The following is a 21,154-nucleotide window of genomic DNA, read 5'->3' as shown; positions in this document are numbered from 1 at the left end:
CCCAGTCGCCTGCAGAGCTTCCTGTCCACTGGAAAGAGCAACTCCCATCTTTCCAGCAAGGCCTTCAACCCCTGTCCCTCTGCACCAGGACCATCCTCACTACAGCCACCCACAGGACTGCAGCGCCCTGCCCAGCCTCCTCTGCAGTCTCCTCCTCTGCGCCCTGCCTAGCCTCCTCTGCAGTCTCCTCCTCTGCGCCCTGCTCAGCCTCCTCTGCAGTCTCCTCCACAGCCTTCTGTCCAGCCAAGTGTTGCCTCTGCTCCTGCAACATCAACTGGGTCCAGTGTTGCAGACCAGGCTCCTGTAAGTAAGCTTCTCATTATTCGTGTGCAGGTGCTGCAGCGTGATTTCCAATGACCACAAAAAAAGAGGCCGCATTTCCTCTGTGCTGGAAACTTTGCACTGGCTACCTTTTAATTGTAGATTTAATCAAAAAATTTAGCTTTAAGCCATGCAAGCTGAAATGTTTGCGGCCCGGCAGCAGCAGGGGCGATGTATGTTTCGGCTCGTTGGTCTAGGGGTATGATTCTTGCTTAGGGTGCGAGGGGTCCCGGGTTCAAATCCCGGACGAGCCCATTATTAGGCTTTTCTTTTAATCTCTTCGGCCTGATTAGGGCAACCAGGATATTTCTGAGAAATTGGGGATAAAATGTGCCAGAGAGAGGCCGGTTAGCTCAGTTGGTTAGAGCGTGGTGCTAATTTCGCCAAGGTCACGGGTTCGATCCCCGTACGGGCCACTCATTTTCTCTCTGGGACCTTCGCTCTGCTCTTCTCGAAAATGATGGGCGGTCTCCCAGACATCCCTGCTGGCTAAACCATACAAGTACCTGGCTGAAATAGCTCAGTTGGGAGACCGTTTGACTGAAGATCTGAAGGTCCCTGGTTCAATCCTGGGTTTCGGCAGAGGAACCACGTCTACCTGATTCCACCTAGCCTCATCGCTATCTGCCTCTCAGACAGCCAGCTAACAGAGTGTGTTGGTTCCATGGTGTAATGGTTAGCACTCTGGGCTTTGAATCCAGCGATCCGAGTTCAAATCTCGGTGGAATCTTTTTAGGTTCTTTGCGGAAGGGAGGGAAAAAACAGAGGTGATGCGCAACGGCTGACATGGCAGTGAAATTGACACTCTCAAACCGAGTCGGAATTGGGGAAACATGGGCTTAAAAAGCAAAGGCTTCATTTGCTCCTTGCTATCTTGCTTCTGGACTCAATTGCTGCGTTCCAAACCGCATACTTCCCTACTATATAGTATGGGAAAAAGAGTAGGCGAGCAAAAAAAGTAAGTTCGAATCCTCACTATTCATAAAAGAGTAGGCGAGAATTACCTGGTTGACGTACTAATTATCGCGAGATTTGGACGATAGTGCGTTCCAATATGCCTACTTTCCTACTATATAGTAGGCGAAAACAGTACGTGAAAGAAGCAGTACGTTCGAAACATCAGTATTCCTAAAAGAGTAGGCGAGAAGTTCCCGGATGATCTCCTGCTTTCGCCCAGACATTTGAGTGCTTTTCAGCTTGTACTCATCTATCCCAGTAGGCCACGCGAGAGCATACGTCATTATCAAACATCACGGAGATCAGCGACGCCGGGGGTTTTCAAATGTGAGTAAACACGGTTCCTTATGTGTTAAACTACAATAGAGTAGACGTTTTAACTGTTGAAGGTGTAAAGTAGTTAGACAGTATAGTATAGTTGTGATTTTGCTGTAAAAACATGTTTTGTATAGCTAGCTAATAGGGGAGCTCTAAGCACATGTAACGTCTCTAAAGTGGATTTACATAACCATATACATCTTAAACACGCTTATTTAAAATGTCTATTTACATCTGAAAGGAAAATATTGTAAGTATTGACATATTGCAGATGAGCACATCACAACATGAAAAAGACATCTGAGTGATGTATGTGTGGCATTATCATAGGATAGGATAACGTTAATTCACTGTTGTCAACACTGTTGACATTAGACTAATGTGCTGTAAATAAGTTAAATAAACAAATCTATAAAGTAACTAAACATGTTTTTATTCAGACTGGTGTGAGCACTGAGGATGAGGAGCCCAGAGCTGAATCCTGGAAACGGTGCCATGGATGAGACTGTCATAAGATCTCTCCATCTGCCCTTATCGCCTCAGATTGTGATGCGCAGAGCAGCAACAAGCTCCGGCACGAAGGCACGGTCACCTCTGGTGAATTCATCAGAATAAAGCCGCAGAATGGGAACCGCTGTGTTGAGATGGCAGTAGGATGTGGGCTTCAGCGCCCAAATACATGCTTGTAGTTTGAATAAAGATTTGTTTCATGTGCATGCATTTGTTTATTGTGTGATGGTTACTTTTATTTGTTCTTTTACTCATTTACTCATGTTTCTTATTGTTGTCAGTATATAAAATATAATTATTTAATGTATGCATTAATTCATTGCTTGACTGACAATTGAGATGTTCACGTGTATTCATCCATAACTCATATGACAAAACAAATTACATGTTGCTTGTTTTATTAAATTATATCATTTTTAGTATATAAAAAAAGTAATATACTTAAGTATTGGTCAGCATTTAATATTATTTTGTTTAAGTTTTGGGGTGGGCTAACAATGCAATTCATTCTGAGGTAATATTAATTTTTTATGAGCGATACTTGCATTTTTCGAGCATAAAGTCAACAGTTTCTCCAAAGGAGATCTTCGAGCAGCGGCCCGTCTCCTTGTGCACTGCAGACAGTAAACGCAGAGGAAAACTGTTCTAGGTTGTGCTGTCGAGTTACTGATGTTATGAAGTGTTAGTGCACCTGTCGCTCATATAATTTAAACTTATAAACTTATTACATAAAGATCATGGAAAGATACTAGTATATATAGCATATTTAAACTGTTTGGTCACATTAGAAGCGTTACAAATAAGAACTTAAATCGACCCTAAATGTATTGGTTATACTACAATCACAAAATAAGCAGGTTTAATCAATATCAAGATATTACAGAGATTAATTAAACGTGTCGTTCATATCTTTTAAGTTGTTGCACTTGTGATAACGCGTCGTAGGTCACATGATAACGTCAACATGGCAGATGTCCGGTTCGCATTCATACTAAACGAGATTTGGCTATAAAGTACCTACTCTTTTAGCGCTCGTTAAGTAAGTACTTATTGAAATTAAGTACCTACTCATTGAGTATGCGGTTTCGGACGCAGCCATACTCAACGAGATTTGGCTATAAAGTACCTACTCTTTTAGCGCTCGTTAAGTAAGTACTCATTGAAATTAAGTACCTACTCATTGAGTATGCGGTTTGGAACGCAGCCAATGACTTAAATCTCTGCTGCTCATGGGAAAAGTTGACACACGCCAAGGTTCCATGGTGTCATGGTTAGCACTCTGGGCTCTGAATCCAGCGATCCGAGTTCAAATCTCGGTGGGACCTGCTTTTGCCAGGAATACGTGCAGTACCTCGTTCGAAAAAACTTTTTCGGCAGCACTGAGCCGCAAGAGCTCATCTAGGTAGTGCCCCATTTGAGCTAATTCTGCTCGATGATGGAGAGGAGGTGTCCATCGCTCTAAAAATAAAAAAGACGAGACGCGATCCCTAGCACGTGTGCAGGTGCTGCAGCGTGATTTCCAATGACCACAAAAAAAGAGGCCGCATTTCCTCTGTGCTGGTAACTTTGCACTGGCTACCTTTTAATTGTAGATTTAATTAAAGTATTGCACTTTAAGCCATGCAAGCTGAAATGTTTTCGGCCCGTTGGTCTAAGGGTATGATTCTCGCTTAGGGTGCGAGAGGTCCCGGGTTCAAATCCAGGACGAGCCCATTATCAGCCTTTGCTTTTAATCTCTTCAGCCTGATTAGGGCAACCAGGATATTTCTGAGAAATTGGGGATAAAATGAGCCAGAGAGAGGCCGGTTAGCTCAGTTGGTTAGAGCGTGGTGCTAATAGCGCCAAGGTCAAGGGTTCAATCCCCGTGCGGGCAACTCATTTTCTCTCTGGGACCTTCACTCTGCTCTTCTCGAAAATGACTGGCGGTCTCCCAGACATGCCTGCTGGCTAAACCGCACAAGTACCTGGCCGAAATAGCTCAGTTGGGAGAGCGTTAGACTGAAGATCTAAAGGTCCCTGGTTCAATCTCGGGTTTCGGCAGAGGAACCACGTCTGCCTCTCTCAGTCGAGGTGGTCCATTGACCAATCGCCAGCTCCTATCTACCTGATTCCACCTAGCCTCATCGCTATCTGCCTCTCAGACAGCCAGCTAGCAGGGTGTGTTCGTTCCATGGTGTAATGGTTAGCACTCTGGGCTTTGAATCCAGCGATCCAAGTTCAAATCTAGGTGGGACCTGCATTTGCAGGAATGTGTGCAGTACCTCGTTCGAAAAACCATTTTCGGCAGCACTGAGCCGCAAGAGCTCATCTTGTTAGTGCCCCTTGAAGGGGGGGGTAAAAAGGATGGACAGCACTGGACAATGCAGGTATCGATCCCGCTACCCCTCGCATGCTAAGCGAGCGCTCTACTATTTGAGCTAATTCCCCTCGATGATGGAGAGAAGGTGTCCATCGCTCTCAAAGACAAAGACGAGGCGCGATCCCTAGCACGTGTGCAGGTGCTGCAGCGCGATTTCCAATGACCACAAAAAAACAGGCCGCATTTCCTCTGTGCTGGCAACTTTGCACTGGCTACCTTTTAATTGTAGATTTAATCAAAAAATTGCGCTTTGAATCCAGCGATCCGAGTTCAAATCTCGGTGGAACCTTTTTAGGTTCTTTGCGGAAGGGAGGGAAAAAACAGAGGTGATGCCCAACTGCTGACGTGGCGGTGAAATTGGCACTTTCAAACCGAGTCGGAATTGGGGAAACATGGGCTTAAAAAGCAAAGGCTTCATTTCCTCCTTGCTATCGTGCTTCTGGACTCAATGACTTAAATCCTTGCTATCGTGCTTCTGGACTCAATGACTTAAATCTCTGCTGCTCATGGGAAAAGTTGACACACGCCAAGGTTCCATGGTGTAATGGTTAGCACTCTGGGCTCTGAATCCAGCGATCCGAGTTCAAATCTCGGTGGGACCTGCTTTTGCCAGGAATGTGTGCAGTACCTCGTTCGAAAAAACTTTTTCGGCAGCACTGAGCCGCAAGAGCTCATCTAGGTAGTGCCCCTTGAAGGGGGGCGTAAAAAGGATGGACAGCACTGGAGAATGCAGGCATCGATCCCACTACCTCTCGCTTGCGCCTACTGCTTCCTACCTATTGAGCCAAAGTAAGCCCAAAGTAAGCCCACGTGAGCCAATCGTGTTACTCTGCTGTGGCTTACTTTTGACCAATCGCGTTCTCTCCTGTGGCTTACTTTTGACCAATCGTGTTTCTCTCCTGTGGCTTACTTTTGACCAATCGCCTTTCTCTCCTGTGGCTTACTTTTGACCAATCGCGTTTCTCTCCTGTGGCTTACTTTTGACCAATCGGCGACCGCCATTATTAGGCAAGGCAAGGCAAGTTTATTTATATAGCACATTTCATACACAATGGTAATTCAAAGTGCTTTACATAGAAGAAATTAAAATAATCAAAATAAATCAGAATAATTAAAACAGTTTGGAATAAAAGATAATATACAGAAATAATCAAATGAAATCAGAATAATTATAACATAAAATAAAATACAGTGCAAACAGTCGGACGAACAGTGGCACAGTGCTCATTCAGTAAATGCACAGTTAAACAGATGTGTTTTGAGTCTGGATTTGAATGTGACTACTGTAGGAGCACATCTGATCTCTTCTGGAAGCTGGTTCCAGCTGCGGCTGGCATAGTAGCTAAAAGCAGACTCGCCATGCTTAGAGTGAACCCTTGGTATTTCTAGCTGATGTGATCCTAATGATCTGAGTGATCTGTTGGGTTTATATTCACTGAGCATATCTGCAATGTATTGAGGTCCTAGGCCATTGAATGATTTATATACCAGTAATAATACTTTAAAATCAATCCTAAATGTAACTGGCAGCCAGTGTAAAGACCTGAGGACTGGTGTGATGTGTTCATATTTTCTGGTTCTGCTCAGAATCCTAGCAGCAGCGTTCTGTATGAGCTGCAACTGTCTTATGGTCTTTTTGGGAAGGCCAGTGAGAAGTCCATTACAATAATTCACCCTACTGGTGACGAAAGCATGCACAAGTTTTTCTAAGTCTTGACTGGAAACAAAGCATCTAATTCTTGCAATATTTTTCAGGTGATAATATGCTGATTTATTTATTGCTTTGACATGACTACTGAAACTAAGGTCTGACTCTAGAGACACACCCAGATTCCTGACTTGATTTTTAGTTGTTTGACCCCTAGACTGAAGGTATGCGTTCACCTTGAGAACTTCATCTTTGTTTCCAAACGCAATGACTTCAGTTTTGTCTTTGTTTAACTGAAGAAAGTTTTGGCACATCCAATTGTTTACTTCATCAATGCATTGGCAAAGGGAGTCAATGGGGCTGTAATCGTTAGGCGATAGGGATAAGTAGAGCTGTGTGTCGTCTGCATAGCTATGGTAAGCCATTTGGTTCTTTCTCATTATTTGGTTCATTGGGAGCATGTACAGGTTGAATAGGAGTGGCGCAAGAATTGAGCCTTGAGGGACTCCGCATGTCATGGATGTCCAGCCAGTTTTCCAGCCTGTCAAGAAGTATTTTGTGATCGACGGTGTCAAATGCAGCACTGAGGTCAAGTAGTACCAGCACTGATAATTTGCCTGTATCAGTATTTAAGCGAATATCATTTATTATCTTTATGAGCGCGTCCTCTGTACTGTGGTGCGGTCGGAAACCAGATTGAAAATGGTCAAAGTATCCATTCGAGCTTAAGAATTTGTTCAGCTGATTGAAGACAACTTTTTCAATGATCTTGCCTATGAAAGGAAGATTTGATATCTGTCTATAGTTGTTTAATATGGTCTTATCCAGATTGCTCTTTTTCAGGAGGGGCTTGACGACAGCAGTTTTCAGGGAGGTCGGAAAACTCCCAGAGAGAAGTGAGGCATTTACCACTTCCAGGAGATCTGCTTCTAAGCTGTGTAACACATTTTTGAAAAAAGATGTGGGAAGTGCGTCAAGGGCGCAGGTTGATGTTTTTAGTTGCTTCCAAAATTTTCCCATCAATTTCTTCGAAATCAGACATAGTGGCTACTTTCTCGTGCTGTTGTCTGATCTGCCTGACCCCAGCGCAACTCAAGGATGAGCTGATCACCTTTCTGATATTATTGATTTTCTCAGAGAAGAAAGAAGTAAACTCACTGCACTTTCTCACTGAGAGCATTTCACTGGGAATCTGGCTTGGGGGGGTTGTCAGTCTCTCTACAGTAGCAAAAAGAGTGCGCGTGTTGTTTATATTGCTGTTTATAATATTCGAGAAAAAAGTCTGTCTAGCTTTGCTTAGTTCCTTATTGAAAGCATGGAGGCTGTCTTTGTAGATGTTATAATGGACTACAAGTTTTGTCTTCCGCCACATGCGCTCTGCTTTTCTGCATTGTCTTTTCATATTTTGCACTGCTGTTGAGTTTCTCCAAGGTGCTTTTTGTCTGCCACTCTTCTTCCTGACTTTCACAGGAGCAATATCATCAATTACACTCTTAACTTTTGAGTTAAAAGAATCCCGGAGAAAATCAACAGAGTCAGCAGATATGCTTGGTGTTAAAGATATAGCCTTCATAAATAGTACACTAGTGTTCTCATTTAAGCATCTCTTCTTGACAGACACAGATCTAGCTTCAATGGCAGGAGAGATCAATATATCAAAGAAAATACAAAAATGATCAGACAGTGCTACATCCTTAATAACAATTGATGAAATGTTTAGACCCTTACTGATAAGTAAATCTAGAGTGTGTCCACGATTATGTGTGGGTCCATGTACATGCTGAGTCAGATCAAAAGTTTTTAAAACAGTTTTGATTTCTTTTGCAATATTGTTTTCTGCATTATCTATGTGAATGTTAAAATCTCCAGCAATGGCAAAGCAGTCAAACTCTGAGGAAATTGTTGATAACAGTTCTGTTAAGTTCTCAGCAAAAGCTGGAGAGTATTTTGGAGGCCTGTAAACAATGATAAGTAAAATGCGTGGAGCACCTTTTAACACAATACCGAGATACTCGAAAGACGGGTAATTCCCAAATGATATTTGCTTACATTGAGAGACATCTTTATAAAGAGCAGCTAAACCTCCGCCTCTTCTGACAGCTCTGCAGACACTCATAAAAGTAAAGTTAGGAGGGGCTGTTTCATTGAGGACTGTTGCACTGCAACTTTCTTCTAGCTAAGTTTCATTTAGCAACATAAAATCCAGGTTGTATGTGGTTATTAAGTCGTTGACTAAAAGTGATTTATTTTTAAGTGAAAGGATGTTTAAAAGTGCTAACTTAACAGTCTTACTTTTTGTCCCCACAGCAAACTTGGTATGTCGTGTAATAGGCACCAGATTAGATGGGTTTGCTGTACGGCTTTTGAAGGCCTTAGACTTTCTATCATGTAATCGAACAGCAATAGAAAAAGATACAGGCACACTGGGTTCCCGCTGGTTCTGTAAACATTTGAGAAAGTTATTGTTATCATAGCGGGGACCCGACACATATCACTGAGAGCTGGTATCAGTTGTTTTTGGTTCACCTCGAGCCGCTGGGGGAGGGTGTGGGCCCTGGCGCTGTGGCAGAGGCCGAAGAGCTCACAGGAGGAGGGAGAGGGCGAGCTGGGCCCGCAGGCTTTGGTGGTTGTGGGGCCTGGCGTTTTTTGGTTGGTATCTGGGGGCTCGCAGCAAAAGAGTGGGATAGTCTAGTTCCAGCATGCACCAGTTGTTCTATTTTCTCTGAGAAGCACAGAAGTGGAGATTCTGGAGAGAGTGATAATGTTTCCGGTGAGAGGGATTTTTGCTCTGGTGTTATTGGAGGCTGTAATATGCTGTCCTGGTTTCCCTGGCTGTTTTCCAGAAAGTCGTCTATGGGTGCTGTATCTTGGAGCAGTGCTGGTATGTCACAGTCTGTCTGTGGTGAGCTCTGTGGGCAGGGCTCAGCTGAGATTGTGTCCGTGAGCAGAGGTTGTTGTGGCTGAGTGGTGTTATCACTGTCCTTGTGTGATGTGTCAACCGCATGTCCATTCAGGTGCTAAAGTGAAATCCTGTGGTCATTCATACTGTATCCAGGTGTGTGTGTGCCATTCAGGTTGAGTGGATTGGCACACATTGCAGAAGGATGACGGAGGGAGAAGTAGATATTGTCCTTTAGCACTCTTGAACCAAGTTTGGTTGGGTGGTGGCCATCCTGTTGAAACAGTTGCCTCTGACTCCAGAAAAGATTGAAGTTGTCAATAAAGTTCACTCCTTTTATATTGCAGGTTTTTTGCAGCCATGTATTAAGCCCAAGCAACCGTGAAAACCTGTTTGTTCCTCTTGCTGGGAGTGGTCCACTGATGAATGTTTGAACTTTCAGTCTTTTAAGTGTTTCAAAAAGTTAATTGAAATCCTTTTTAAGAAGTTCCGACTGCTCTTTATGAATATCATTCTTCCCCACATGAATGATGAGTCGATTTGCAGTCTTATGTTTCATCAGAATGTTCTGAAGTTCCCTGTTTACATCAGAAGTTGTTGCTTGTGGAAGGCAGCACGTTGTTGTATCCCTGCTATTAATGTTTCTGATTACGGAGTCGCCCACTATCAGAGTCCTGGGCTCGGCTGCACTGTGAGCTGAGTGCCGCTGTCTGCTCGACCTTGAGCCCCAGTTAGCATCAGTGTTAGCTACTGGCTGATTCTGTCTGTGTGCGATCACATTCATCAAATTTGGGGATTCCTCATTCATTAATACTTCAAATCTGTTCTCAAGATGTATAGGCGGTGGTAGGAGACCAGTGTTTGCAGTCCTTGTCAGTGCCGTATCTGGGGTAGAGGATGCTACTGCAGTAATATGTGATGCTCGTGACAATCTGATGTCTCGAGTGCCTTTGGGTCTCGATTAGTAAAACGATCGGCTTGTTTCTCTACACTCAGTATGGCCTGTCGAGAAGCACTAGATTCAGTGGGAGGCTGGTCGAATAAAATAATTCTGCTTTTTTTTGTAGTAATCCAAGCGTTTGAGCACTGTGCTGATTTGCTGAAGTTAAAATTAGGTGATAAAAGGAGATAAATTATAGAAATATAAAAGCGATAGAGCAAAGCGTGGAGCAGTAAGCGAGAGCGTCCGAACAGTAGCTGAGCAGGAAGTAGTCGTCATCAGTAGTAATTATCGTCATCTTTGCAACAGGTAAGTCTATTCTTCACGACTGTATAATCGATCATTATTTATTCATAAACAGTGTTTGTTTTTACACAATTAAACATGCCAATAAAGCTAGCTGGCGTGTAATAGCACACGTTTTCTTCTGTACATGTGAACCTGCAACTTTACCATGATACATGATACATGGCATGATACCAGCAAGATTGTACCAAGAAGTGTTATTGATTTTCTTATTAATAAGTTCATCACACTATTTACAATTTGTACACAAGGCAATTCAAAGTGATTCACAGTTGTATAAAAACAATAATGCTTATGCTCATAATAATAATAATCATTAATTATTATAATATTATAATAATTAATTACATAAAAAATAAATGCTGTAGTAAAATACTTTCAGTTGGAATATGACAGCTATGTAACGTTCTGTTTATGCCTGTGTCCTTTCAGATTATGTATGCATACCCGGTTTTACGAAGAACCTCTGAGGGTCGACTCCTTATGGGGCCAACTGAGGAGGCCAATAGGAGGAAGATCGTGTTGGCAGGGAGGGCCAGGTGTAAGGAGGAGGTCCTGGCTGAGGCCACTGCCTTTGTGAGGCAGAATGGAGGGAATCCTGGAGACCAGTTCCTGGTTCTGGCTCACTGCAAGATCCAGTTTGGGAAACACCAGGGTCAGAGGTTCCTGTGGCTGCTGGAGAACTCACTGGGGTATGCCTGCTATCTGGTCAGCAGCATTTTGGGGGAGGAGGAGAGGGACAACCCGCTGTCGGACAACAAACACCTGTTCCTCTGATACACCTCGCAGATCAGGGAGGTAGGAGAGGCTGTGGAGGTGTATCAGAAAAAAACAGGCCATGCTGCAGGAGGCCCAGAGGACAGGAGACTCTGGATGTCTGATGGTGGAGTTTGGGGATTTTAAGGGTAGGTCAATGAAGGAGGTGTATGAGGACCCAAGCAAGGAGGCCCAGGCTATTATCATCACCTACCTGAAGAAGGCAAAGGCCGGGCCTAACACCAATATGGCCCTTTTCAAAGCATACGTGCTGAAGAGGCAGGCTCCAGCCCATGTGCCCACCACCACTGTGCCCACTGCATCTGTCCTCACTGCTGCTGTGCCCACTGCCACTGTGTCTGTTCCTCCTCCACCTACTGCCACTAAGAACAGGCCACTGCTGGCGACCAATGTGAAGGCCCTGTTGGCGTGGGGGAAGCATTTATCTGCTTCACAGCTGGCACAAAAGATTTTGTCTCCAGCCAAACCCTGTAAGTGATTTGCAAGCTTTAAAATAATTACAGTATATATTATGCAGTATATATGTCTAACGAAAATACGTGTTCAACAGCTGCAGGACCACGTGTACCACCTGCGTCTGAGTCCGCAGTCCGGAGACAGCTCTTTACATGTGGTGAGTATCACTTAACGCATACAAGTGTGTTGGTGACATGTGCTTAGTGTTTTATGTTATTTTACAGACTCTGCTGCTACGGATTTTTTTGAGGAGGAAGATGACCTGGAGATGGCAACTGTAGCCTCGCAAGCTGAGGAACAACTTCCTCAAGGTATGTAAATCTTAAACAATATTTTACAAACAATTACAAATAAAACAAAACAGTATTTTTTAAATGACATATTATTTTATTTCACAACACAGAGGAATGGCACTTCTCAGGTGTCAATCTACATTCACTCTTTGAGTGAACATCCTCAAAGGAAAAAAGATAATTTAAAGGTGTATGTAAAAGGTTTTATTTCATTTTTTATCGTAATCACTGACTAAAGCTCATTCTTGTCATCTCACACTTCCCCCACTCCCCTTGGAATAAGTGGCTGTTGTAGTGTTTGGTCTGCTTCGCTTCACACTTGGCTGATCCCATCTTTTTTTCTTCTTGTATTTCTTCTAATGGTGCTTGGATGAAAAACAGGATGATTTTCACTGCTTCCTTCCATCTTTTCATCATCATGTCATCTCTCTACTAATCGTACATGCTTTGCAGTAAACCTTGTAATCGCAGTAGCTGTCCAGCAGAGCTGAGAAAGTCATGCAGTGAAAGTCTAAAACAATAAGATAATTTCGTTGTGTTTTTTTACGCTCCAGCCACTGCAGGCTCGAGAGGCCCTGCTCCTGCCCCGGCTCGTGCTACTGCCCCTGCTCCTGCCCCTTATCCTGCTCCTCCAGCATTGTGGACCCCTGGCCAGGTGTCCCAGTCTCCTGCAGAGCTTCCTGTCCACTGGAAAGAGCAACTCCAATCTTTCCAGCAAGGCCTTCAACCCCTGTCCCTCTGCACCAGGACCATCCTCACTACAGCCACCCACAGGACTGCAGCGCCCTGCCCAGCCTCCTCTGCAGTCTCCTCCTCTGCGGCCTGCCCAGCCTCCTCTGCAGTCTCCTCCTCTGCGCCCTGCCCAGCCCCTCTGCAGTCTCCTCCTCTGCGCCCTGCTCAGCCTCCTCTGCAGTCTCCTCCACAGCCTTCTGTCCAGCCAAGTGCTGCCTCTGCTCCTGCAACATGAACTGGGTCCAGTGTTGCAGACCAGGCTCCTGTAAGTAAGCTTCTCATTATTCGTGTGCAGGTCCTGCAGCGTGATTTCCAATGACCACAAAAAAAGATGCCGCATTTCCTCTGTGCTGGAAACTTTGCACTGGCTACCTTTTAATAGTAGATTTAATCAAAAAATTGCGCTTTAAGCCATGGAAGCTGAAATGTTTGCGGCCCGGCAGCAGCAGGGAGGATGTATGTTTCGGCTCGTTGGTCTAGGGGTATGATTCTCGCTTAGGGTGCGAGAGGTCCCGGGCTCAAATCCCAGACGAGCCCATTATTAGGCTTTGCTTTTAATCTCTTCAGCCTGATTAGGGCAACCAGGATATTTGTGAGAAATTGGGGATAAAATGTGCCAGAGAGAGGCCGGTTAGCTCAGTTGCTTAGAGCGTGGTGCTAATAACGCCAAGGTGGCGGGTTTTCATCCCCGTACGGGCCACTCATTTTCTCTCTGGGACCTTCGCTCTGCTCTTCTCGAAAATGACGGGCGGTCTCCCAGACATCCCTTCTGGCTAAACCATACAAGTATCTGGCCGAAATAGCTCAGTTGGGAGAGCGTTAGACTGAAGATCTAAAGGTCCCTGGTTCAATACCGGGTTTCGGCAGAGGTACCATGTCCGCCTCTTTTAGTCTACCTGATTCCACCTAGCCTCATCGCTATCTGACTCTCAGACAGCCAGCTAGCAGAGTGTGTTGGTTCCATGGTGTAATGATTAGCACTCTGGGCTTTGAATCCAGAAGTCTGAGTTCAAATCTCGGTGGAACCTTTTTAGGTTCTTTGCGGAAGGGAGGGAAGAAACAGAGGTGATGCGCAACTGCTGACGTGGCGGTGAAATTGGCACTCTCAAACCGAGTCGGAATTGGGGAAACATGGGCTTAAAAAGCAAAGGCTTCATTTGCTCCTTGCTATCGTGCTTCTGGACTCAATGACTTAAATCCTTGCTATCGTGCTTCTGGACTCAATGACTTAAATCTCTGCTGCTCATGGGAAAAGTTGACACACGCCAAGGTTCCATCGTGTAATGGTTAGCACTCTGGGCTCTGAATCCAGCGATCCGAGTTCAAATCTCGGTGGGACCTGCTTTTGCCAGGAATGTGTGCAGTACCTCGTTCGAAAAAACTTTTTCGGCAGCACTGAGCCGCAAGAGCTCATCTAGGTAGTGCCCCTTGAAGTGGGGCGTAAAAAGGATGGACAGCACTGGAGAATGCAGGCATCGATCCCACTACCTCTCGCTTGCGCCTACTGCTTCCTACCGATTGAGCCAAAGTAAGCCCAAAGTAAGCCCACGTGAGCCAATTGTGTTTCTCTGCTGTGGCTTACTTTTGACCAATCTTGTTCTCTCCTGTGGCTTACTTTTGACCAATCGTGTTTCTCTCCTGTGGCTTACTTTTGACCAATCGCCTTTCTCTCCTGTGGCTTACTTTTGACCAATCGCGTTTCTCTCCTGGCTCTGCTCCTGTGGCTTACTTTTGACCAATCGGCGACCGCTGTTATTATCGTCATCTTTGCAATCTTTGCAACAGGTAAGTCTATTCTTCACGACTCTATAATCGATCATTATTTATTCATAAACAGTGTTTGTTTTTAGACAATTAAACATGGCAATAAAGCCAGCTAGCGTGTAAAAGCACACGTTTTCTTCTGTACATGTGAACCTGCAAGTTTACCATGATATACAGTAAAAAAAATTGTCACTACTGTCAAGATAATTAGCCGACCACTAATTAAGCTATATCCTCCTTAAACCATTTTTTTGTTGTAGTTAATTTAGTATTTTTTGTGTCATTCATTACATTATTTTGAGCACAAGAAGATTTTTACTAAAACCTTTAAAAAAAAAAGTTTAATTCATATATGTTATACTATACTATGTTATACACCAGTATACATATTTATGTTATCTTTTTAAATACTATGTTATACATATTTAAAAAGACATGAATAGGCAAAAACAAGTGTTTTTTTGTTTCAACAAATGATTCTCAACTATGTTATAAAAGATATACCAAAACGATTTGATATACCATCTTAAGTTTTAGATCTGTTTGATGATCATATTATTATGAATTGTCATAAACGCCTTTATGTTATATTTGGTGTTTCTTAGTAATCTCTGCCACAAAAGCTAAACAAAACAAAACGATTTAAGCATGGCATGATACCAGCAAGATTGTACCAAGAAGTTTAATTTATTTTCTTATTAATTAGTTCATCACACTATTTACAATTTGTACACAAGGCAATTCAAAGTGATTCACAGTTGTATAAAAAACAATAATGCTTATGCTCATAATAATAATAATCATTAATTATTATAATATTATAATAATTACTTACATAAAAAAAATGCTGTAGTAAAATACTTTCAGTTGGAATATGACAGCTATGTAACGTTCTGTTTATGCCTGTGTCCTTTCAGATTATGTATGCATACCCGGTTTTACGAAGAACCTCTGAGGGTCGACTCCTTATGGGGCCAACTGAGGAGGCCAATAGGAGGAAGATCGTGTTGGCAGGGAGGGCCAGGTGTAAAGAGGAGGTCTTGGCTGAGGCCACTGCCTTTGTGAGGCAGAATGGAGGGAATCCTGGAGACCAGTTCCTGGTTCTGTCTCACTGCAAGATCCAGTTTGGGAAACACCAGGGTCAGAGGTTCCTCAGGCTGCTGAAGAACTCACTGTGGTATGCCTGCTATCTGGTCAGCAGCATTTTGGGGGAGGAGGAGAGGGACAACCCGCTGTCGGACAACAAACACCTGTTCCTCAGATACACCTCGCAGATCAGGGAGGTAGGCGAGGCTGTAGAGGTGTATCAGAAAAAAACAGGCCATGCTGCAGGATGCCCACAGGACAGGAGACTCTTGGTGTCTGATGGTGGAGTTTGGGGATTTTAAGGGTAGGTCAATAAAGGAGGTGTATGAGGACCCAAGCAAGGAGGCCCAGGCTCTCATCACCTACCTGAAGAAGGCAAAGGCCGGGCCTAACACCAATATGGCCCTTTTCAAAGCATACGTGCTGAAGAGGCAGGCTCCAGCCCACGTGCCCACCGCCACTTTGCCCACTGCATCTGTCCTCACTGCTGCTGTGCCCACTGCCACTGTGTCTGTTCCTCCTCCACCTACTGCCACTAAGAACAGCCCACTGCTGGCGACCAATGTGAAGGCCCTGTTGGCGCGGGGGAAGCATTTATTTGCTTCACAGCTGGCACAAAAGATTTTGTCTCCAGCCAAACCCTGTAAGTGGGTAAGTTTTTTCTTTTTTCTCCAGCCACTGCAGGCTCGAGAGGCCCTCCTCCTGCCCCGGCTCGTGCTACTGCCCCTGCTCCTGCCCCTTATCCTGCTCCTCCAGCATTGTGGACCCCTGGCCAGATGTCCCAGTCACCTGCAGAGCTTCCTGTCCACTGGAAAGAGCAACTCCCATCTTTCCAGCAAGGCCTTCAACCCCTGTCCCTCTGCACCAGGACCATCCTCACTACAGCCACCCACAGGACTGCAGCCCCCTGCCCAGCCTCCTCTGCAGTCTCCTCCTCTGCGCCCTGCCCAGCCTCCTCTGCAGTCTCCTCCTCTGCGCCCTGCCCAGCCTCCTCTGCAGTCTCCTCCTCTGCGCCCTGCCCAGCCTCCTCTGCAGTCTCCTCCTCTGCGCCCTGTTCAGCCTCCTCTGCAGTCTCCTCCACAGCCTTCTGTCCAGCCAAGTGCTGCCTCTGCTCCTGCAACATCAACTGGGTCCAGTGTTGCAGACCAGGCTCCTGTAAGTAAGCTTCTCATTATTCGTGTGCAGGTGCTGCAGCGTGATTTCCAATGACCACAAAAAAAGAGGCCGCATTTCCTCTGTGCTGGAAACTTTGCACTGGCTACCTTTTAATTGTAGATTTAATCAAAAAATTGCGCTTTAAGCCATGCAAGCTGAAATGTTTGCGGCTCGGCAGCAGCAGGGAGGATGTATGTTTCGGCTCATTGGTATAGGGGTATGATTCTCGCTTAGGGTGCGAGAGGTCCCTGGTTCAAATCCCGGATGAGCCCATTATTAGGCTTTGCTTTTAATCTCTTCAGCCTGATTAGGGCAACCAGGATATTTATATCCCGGGTTTCGGCAGAGGAACCACGTCCGCCTCTTTTAGTCTACCTGATTCCACCTAGCCTCATCGCTATCTGCCTCTCAGACAGCCAGCTATCAGGAAGTGTTGGTTCCATGGTGTAATGGTTAGCACTTTGGGCTTTGAATCCAGCGATCCAAGTTCCAATCTCGGTAGAACCTTTTTAGGTTCTTTGCGGAAGGGTGGGAAAAAGCAGAGGTGATGCGCAACTGCTGACGTGGCAGTGAAATTGGCAATCTCAAACAGAGTCGGAATTGGGGAAACATGGGCTTAAAAAGCAAAGGCTTCATTTGCTCCTTGCTATCGTGCTTTTGGACTCAATGACTTAAATCTCTGCTGCTCATGGGAAAAGTTGACACACGCCAAGGTTCCATGGTGTAATGGTTTGCACTCTTGGCTCTGAATCCAGCGATCCGAGTTCAAATCTCGGTGGGACTTGCTTTTGCCAGGAATGTGTGCAGTACCTCGTTCGAAAAAACATTTTCGGCAGCATTGAGCCGGAAGAGCTCATCTAGGTAGTGCCTCTTGAAAGGGGGCGTAAAAAGGAAGGACAGCACTGGAGAATGCAGGCATCGATCCCGCTACCTCTCGCATGCTAAGCGAGCGCTCTACCATTTGAGCTAATTCCCCTCGATGATGGAGAGGAGGTGTCCATCGCTCTCAAAGACAAAGACGAGGTGCGATCACTGGCTACCTTTTAATTGTAGATCCGAGTTCAAATCTCGGTGGGACCTGCATTTGCCAGGAATGTGTGCAGTACCTCGTTCGAAAAAACATTTTCGGCAGCACTGAGCCGTAAGAGCTCATCTAGGTAGTGCCCCTTGAAGGGGGGCGTAAAAAGGATGGACAGCACTGGAGAATGCAGGCATCGATCCCACTACCTCTCGCTTGCGCCTACTGCTTCCTACCGATTGAGCCAAAGTAAGCCCAAAGTAAGCCCACGTGAGCCAATCGTGTTTCTCTGCTGTGGCTTACTTTTGACCAATCGCGTTCTCTCCTGTGGCTTACTTTTGACCAATCGTTTTTCTCTCCTGTGGCTTACTTTTGACCAATCGCCTTTCTCTCCTGTGGCTTACTTTTGACCAATCGCGTTTCTCTCCTGGCTCTGCTCCTGTGGCTTCCTTTTGACCAATCGGCGACCGCTATTATTATCGTCATCTTTGCAATCTTTGCAACAGGTAAGTCTATTCTTCACGACTGTATAATCGATCATTATTCATTCATAAACAGTGTTTTTTTTTGGACAATTAAACATGCCAATAAAGCTAGCTAGCGTGTAATAGCACACTTTTTATTCTGTACATGTGAACCTGCAACTTTACCATGATATACAGTAAAAAACATGCCACTACTGTCAAGATAATTAGCCGACCGCTAATTAAGCTATATCCTCCTTAAACCATTTTTTTGTTGTTGTTAATTTAGTATTTTTTTGTGTCATTCATTACATTATTATATACATTACTCCAGCCCACGTGCCCACCACCACTGTGCCCACTGCATCTGTCCTCACTGATGCTGTGCCCACTGCCACTGTGTCTTTTCCTCCTCCACCTACTGCCACTAAGAACAGGCCACTGCTGTCGACCAATGTGTAGGCCCTGTTGGCGCGGGGGAAGCATTTATTTGCTTCACAGCTGGCACAAAAGATTTTGTCTCCAGCCAAACCCTGTAAGTGGGTAAGTTTTTTCTTTTTTCTCCAGCCACTGCAGGCTCGAGAGGCCCTGCTCCTGCCCCGGCTCGTGCTACTGCCCCTGCTCCTGCCCCTTATCCTGCTCCTCCAGCATTGTGGACCCCTGGCCAGGTGTCCCAGTCGCCTGCAGAGCTTCCTGTCCACTGGAAAGAGCAACTCCAATCTTTCCAGCAAGGCCTTCAACCCCTGTCCCTCTGCACCAGGACCATCCTCACTACAGCCACCCACAGGACTGCAGCGCCCTGCCCAGCCTCCTCTGCAGTCTCCTCCTCTGCGGCCTGCCCAGCCTCCTCTGCAGTCTCCTCCTCTGCGCCCTGCCCAGCCCCTCTGCAGTCTCCTCCTCTGCGCCCTGCTCAGCCTCCTCTGCAGTCTCCTCCACAGCCTTCTGTCCAGCCAAGTGCTGCCTCTGCTCCTGCAACATGAACTGGGTCCAGTGTTGCAGACCAGGCTCCTGTAAGTAAGCTTCTCATTATTCGTGTGCAGGTCCTGCAGCGTGATTTCCAATGACCACAAAAAAAGAGGCCGCATTTCCTCTGTGCTGGAAACTTTGCACTGGCTACCTTTTAATAGTAGATTTAATCAAAAAATTGCGCTTTAAGCCATGGAAGCTGAAATGTTTGCGGCCCGGCAGCAGCAGGGAGGATGTATGTTTCGGCTCGTTGGTCTAGGGGTATGATTCTCGCTTAGGGTGCGAGAGGTCCCGGGCTCAAATCCCAGACGAGCCCATTATTAGGCTTTGCTTTTAATCTCTTCAGCCTGATTAGGGCAACCAGGATATTTGTGAGAAATTGGGGATAAAATGTGTCAGAGAGAGGCCGGTTAGCTCAGTTGCTTAGAGCGTGGTGCTAATAACGCCAAGGTGGCGGGTTTTCATCCCCGTACGGGCCACTCATTTTCTCTCTGGGACCTTCGCTCTGCTCTTCTCGAAAATGACGGGCGGTCTCCCAGACATCCCTGCTGGCTAAACCATACAAGTATCTGGCCGAAATAGCTTAGTTGGGAGAGCGTTAGACTGAAGATCTAAAGGTCCCTGGTTCAATACCGGGTTTCGGCAGAGGAACCACGTCCGCCTCTTTTAGTCTACCTGATTCCACCTAGCCTCATCGCTATCTGCCTCTCAGACAGCCAGCTAGCAGAGTGTGTTGGTTCCATGGTGTAATGATTAGCACTCTGGGCTTTGAATCCAGAAATCTGAGTTCAAATCTCGGTGGAACCTTTTTAGGTTCTTTGCGGAAGGGAGGGAAAAAACAGAGGTGATGCGCAACTGCTGACGTGGCGGTGAAATTGGCACTCTCAAACCGAGTCGGAATTGGGGAAACATGGGCTTAAAAAGCAAAGGCTTCATTTGCTCCTTGCTATCGTGCTTCTGGACTCAATGACTTAAATCCTTGCTATCGTGCTTCTGGACTCAATGACTTAAATCTCTGCTGCTCATGGGAAAAGTTGACACACGCCAAGGTTCTATCGTGTAATGGTTAGCACTCTGGGCTCTGAATCCAGTGATCCGAGTTCAAATCTCGGTGGGACCTGCTTTTGCCAGGAATGTGTGCAGTACCTCGTTCGAAAAAACTTTTTCGGCAGCACTGAGCCGCAAGAGCTCATCTAGGTAGTGCCCCTTGAAGTGGGGCGTAAAAAGGATGGACAGCACTGGAGAATGCAGGCATTGATCCCACTACCTCTCGCTTGCGCCTACTGCTTCCTACCGATTGAGCCAAAGTAAGCCCAAAGTAAGCCCACGTGAGCCAATTGTGTTTCTCTGCTGTAGCTTACTTTTGACCAATCTTGTTCTCTCCTGTGGCTTACTTTTGACCAATCGTGTTTCTCTCCTGTGGCTTACTTTTGACCAATCGCCTTTCTCTCCTGTGGCTTACTTTTGACCAATCGCGTTTCTCTCCTGGCTCTGCTCCTGTGGCTTACTTTTGACCAATCGGCGACCGCTGTTATTATCGTCATCTTTGCAATCTTTGCAACAGGTAAGTCTATTCTTCACGACTCTATAATCGATCATTATTTATTCATAAACAGTGTTTGTTTTTAGACAATTAAACATGGCAATAAAGCCAGCTAGCGTGTAATAGCACACGTTTTCTTCTGTACATGTGAACCTGCAACTTTACCATGATATACAGTAAAAAAAATTGTCACTACTGTCAAGATAATTAGCCGACCGCTAATTAAGCTATATCCTCCTTAAACCATTTTTTTGTTGTTGTTAATTTAGTATTTTTTGTGTCATTCATTACATTATTTTGAGCACAAGAAGATTTTTACTAAAACCTTTAAAAAAAAAAGTTTAATTCATATATGTTATACTATACTATGTTATACACCAGTATACATATTTATGTTATCTTTTTAAATACTATGTTATACATATTTAAAAAGACATGAATAGGCAAAAACAAGTGTTTTTTTGTTTCAACAAATGATTCTCAACTATGTTATAAAAGATATACCAAAACGATTTGATATACCATTTTAAGTTTTAGATCTGTTTGATGATCATATTATTATGAATTGTCATAAACGCCTTTATGTTATATTTGGTGTTTCTTAGTAATCTCTGCCACAAAAGCTAAACAAAACAAAACGAT

At 45.0% G+C, this 21,154-nt stretch overlaps 11 non-coding genes across 11 annotated transcripts; all 11 read left to right on the top strand.

Moving 5' to 3' along the window:
• The first annotated feature begins 503 nt into the window (after positions 1-503).
• Positions 504-575, top strand: trnap-agg (transfer RNA proline (anticodon AGG)). Its single transcript has one exon. It is a non-coding gene; the product is annotated as a tRNA-Pro (tRNA).
• An 88-nt stretch (positions 576-663) lies between these two features.
• On the top strand, positions 664-737 carry trnai-aau (transfer RNA isoleucine (anticodon AAU)). The gene has a single exon. It is a non-coding gene; the product is annotated as a tRNA-Ile (tRNA).
• Positions 738-979: 242 nt separating this feature from the next.
• On the top strand, positions 980-1,051 carry trnaq-uug (transfer RNA glutamine (anticodon UUG)). The gene has a single exon. It is a non-coding gene; the product is annotated as a tRNA-Gln (tRNA).
• Positions 1,052-3,359: 2,308 nt separating this feature from the next.
• On the top strand, positions 3,360-3,431 carry trnaq-cug (transfer RNA glutamine (anticodon CUG)). The gene has a single exon. It is a non-coding gene; the product is annotated as a tRNA-Gln (tRNA).
• Positions 3,432-4,073: 642 nt separating this feature from the next.
• On the top strand, positions 4,074-4,146 carry trnaf-gaa (transfer RNA phenylalanine (anticodon GAA)). Its single transcript has one exon. It is a non-coding gene; the product is annotated as a tRNA-Phe (tRNA).
• Positions 4,147-4,995: 849 nt separating this feature from the next.
• trnaq-cug (transfer RNA glutamine (anticodon CUG)) lies at positions 4,996-5,067 on the top strand. Its single transcript has one exon. It is a non-coding gene; the product is annotated as a tRNA-Gln (tRNA).
• Positions 5,068-13,309: 8,242 nt separating this feature from the next.
• On the top strand, positions 13,310-13,382 carry trnaf-gaa (transfer RNA phenylalanine (anticodon GAA)). The gene has a single exon. It is a non-coding gene; the product is annotated as a tRNA-Phe (tRNA).
• Positions 13,383-13,472: 90 nt separating this feature from the next.
• trnaq-uug (transfer RNA glutamine (anticodon UUG)) lies at positions 13,473-13,544 on the top strand. Its single transcript has one exon. It is a non-coding gene; the product is annotated as a tRNA-Gln (tRNA).
• A 241-nt stretch (positions 13,545-13,785) lies between these two features.
• Positions 13,786-13,857, top strand: trnaq-cug (transfer RNA glutamine (anticodon CUG)). The gene has a single exon. It is a non-coding gene; the product is annotated as a tRNA-Gln (tRNA).
• Positions 13,858-19,541: 5,684 nt separating this feature from the next.
• Positions 19,542-19,614, top strand: trnaf-gaa (transfer RNA phenylalanine (anticodon GAA)). The gene has a single exon. It is a non-coding gene; the product is annotated as a tRNA-Phe (tRNA).
• Positions 19,615-20,017: 403 nt separating this feature from the next.
• trnaq-cug (transfer RNA glutamine (anticodon CUG)) lies at positions 20,018-20,089 on the top strand. The gene has a single exon. It is a non-coding gene; the product is annotated as a tRNA-Gln (tRNA).
• The last annotated feature ends 1,065 nt before the right edge of the window (positions 20,090-21,154 follow it).

This window comes from Siphateles boraxobius, unplaced genomic scaffold (assembly GCF_051911475.1).
Source record: "Siphateles boraxobius isolate OS27281-9 unplaced genomic scaffold, OSU_SipBor_1 269, whole genome shotgun sequence".
In the NCBI taxonomy this organism is placed as follows: Eukaryota; Metazoa; Chordata; class Actinopteri; order Cypriniformes; family Leuciscidae; genus Siphateles; species Siphateles boraxobius.
The sequence above is the reverse complement of the archived record's forward strand: the minus strand, read 5'-3'. Positions and strand labels throughout refer to the sequence as shown.